This window comes from Orycteropus afer, unplaced genomic scaffold, assembly GCF_000298275.1.
Source record: "Orycteropus afer afer isolate SDZICR_OR568_19922 unplaced genomic scaffold, OryAfe1.0 scaffold00392, whole genome shotgun sequence".
NCBI lineage: Eukaryota > Metazoa > Chordata > Mammalia > Tubulidentata > Orycteropodidae > Orycteropus > Orycteropus afer.
Genome location: NW_006921979.1, coordinates 438,217 through 441,068, shown reverse-complemented (window position 1 = coordinate 441,068; position 2,852 = coordinate 438,217). Strand labels below are relative to the sequence as shown.

Here is a 2,852-nt window from a genome sequence, read left to right as displayed (position 1 = left end):
CCACTTTGTAAGTGGCCTCTTACAAACTTAGCTTTCAGCTTGGGACAGGGACACCTTTACTCAGGTGGTCCTGAGAGAAAATACATGGTCCTATGATGGCAGAGTGCCTAAACCTTTTGACTCCTAACCAGAAGACTGGTGGTTCAAATCCACCAGCCACTTCTTGAAAGGAAGGTTGGGAAATGTACTTCCATAGTGATACTGCCTCAGAAACCCAAGGAGGGGTTGCTATGAGTCAAGTCTGACTCAATGGCAAACACAACAACAACAAACAACAATTACCTGCTAAACACATTATTAAGAATTTAAAATAAGTGCTTGTTCTGGCAGCACATATACTGAAATTGGAACAATGCAGAGAAGATTAGCATGCCCCTGCATAAGGATAACACTCAAATTTATGAAGTGTTCCATATTTTTCCACTACTTCCTTCCCCACCAACTGGCCAACAGTAAATGACCACCAAAAAGAGTCTGACTCACCCTTAACTGCTGTTCACAAACAGTTAAGAGAGATCTAAATACAACAATGTCACAATGTTTCTGGGACAACAGACCATCACTGCTCACACAAAGAAGCAAGATAAAGCAGTAGAAGCAAGGGAGCAGAAAATAGACCCAGAACACATCCCTGAAGAAGAAGCAGCATTGGAATTCCCTGATAAGGAATTCAAAAGAATTATATTTAGGTACCTTCAAAGACTTGAGAGACAGATCAAGGAAAACACTGACAAGATTAAGGAAAACACAGAGAAAACTCTAGAATAATTTCAGAATAAAATACAAGAACAAGATGACAAAATAAATAAAAAATTTAAAATGATACAAAATCTACAGATAGAAGTCCAGAAGATTAATACTAAATTTTCAGAAATAGATAACACATTGAAAGGGAAAAGGAGTAGAATTTAATCAATGGAAGACAGAATTAATGAAATCAAAGCCAAATAACTGAATACTTCTTTGGAAAGGGGTCAATCAGGAAAAAAGATTTAAACAAAATGAAGAAAGCCTAACGTTCATGTAGGAGCTCTGGTAGCAAAGTGCCTAAGGCACTTGACTGCTAACCAGAAGGCTGGCAGTTCAAATCCACTAGCCACTCCTTGGAAGCAAGATGGGGCAATCTACTTCTGTAGTGATACTGCCTCAGAAACCTAAGGAGGGGTTGCTATGAGTTGGGTCCGATTCGACAACACATAACAACAACAACAACAAGGCTCATGTGGGATAGCATCAAGAGGAATAACCTATATGTAATTGGAATTCCAGAACAGGAAGAGAAAAATAAAACCACTGAGAAAATTGTCCAAGATTTGCTGGAGGAGAACTTCCCTGAAATGATGAAAGATGAGAATATATCCATTCAGGAAGTCCAAAGAACCCCAAATAGGATTGACCCCAAAATGAAAATCACCAAAACATATCATCATGAAACTCATCAAAACCAAAAACAAAGAAAGAATCCTGAAAGCAGCATGGGAAAACAAAAAGTTACCTACAAAGGACAACCAATAAAAATAAGCTCTGATTTCTCAGCAGAATCTATGCAAGCGAGAAGGCAATGGCATGGTATATATAAAACCCTGAATGAGAAAAATTTCCAGCCAAGAACTATATACTTGGCAAAACTATCCCTCAAATATGATGGTGAAATTAGGAGATTTCCAGATTAGCAGAAATTAAGGGTATTTGTTAAAACCACACAAACCTTACAAGAGATACTAAAGGGAGTTCTTTGAACAAAGAACCAATAATAGCAAACAACTACCAACCATTAATACACAAGATGACATAACCCAGAAACTAACACAGCTATGCAAATATCCAAAGTAAAATAAGCTTACAAGATTATAAACAGGGAACCAGAGACATCAATTCAGAAATGAAGACATCAACAGACCAAAAATAGGGAAAAAATAGTGCAGTTACAAAGCTTCTAAATAAATGATAAGGAATTCAAGAGAGTTGCAAGATAAAATGGACTGTTCTAAACTTGGGGAGAAAATTATTTATAACAGGGTAACTTCAAAGAAAAATGATAAACCTTCACATCACAATAAAAAAGAGGACAAGCACAAATATTTAGCAAATACTAAAACAATAGCAACAAAGGAAATGATAACACGATTCATAAACATAATGAGCTCAGCACAGAAAAATTATATGGAACAAAGAAACCAGGAACATCATGAAAAAACACATAAAAAATGACAGCAACCAATTCATACTGGTCGATAATTGCACTGAATGTTAACAGATAAAATGCACCACTCAAGAGATGGAGAGTTGCAGACTGGATAAGAAAACATAACCCACCAATATGCTGTCTACAAGAGACACACTTTAGAGAGAAAGATAAATATAGACTAAAAATCAAAGGTTGGAAAAAGATATATCAAGCAAATGGCAACCAAAAAAGAGCAAGAGTGGCAATATTAGTTTCTGATCAAATTGACTTTAAGACAAAAACCACCATAAGAAACAAGGAAGGACACTATATAATGATTAAAGGATCAACTGAACAAGAAGATATAACCATAATGAATATCTGTGGACCCAATGAAAGAGCCCCAAAATACATAAATCAGCAAATAGGCAAATAAAGGCATATTTATTTATATAAAGACAAATATATTTACATAAAGGCAAATAGGTGATGCCACAGTTATAATAGGAGACTTTAACACACCACTTTCAATCAAAGATAGAACAACTAGAAAGAACCTCAACAAAGATGCAGAAGAGCTAATCAATACAATCCACCAACTTGAACTTATAGACATCTACAGAGCACTTCAGCCAACAACAGCACAATATATATCCTTTTCCAGTATACATGGAACATTCTCCAT

General features: G+C 35.8%; 1 non-coding gene across 1 annotated transcript; it reads left to right on the top strand.

The window, feature by feature from the left end:
• The first annotated feature begins 314 nt into the window (after window positions 1–314).
• Window positions 315–420, top strand: LOC122151329. The gene has a single exon (XR_006164099.1). It is a non-coding gene; the product is annotated as a U6 spliceosomal RNA (small nuclear RNA).
• Window positions 421–2,852: the final 2,432 nt, after the last annotated feature.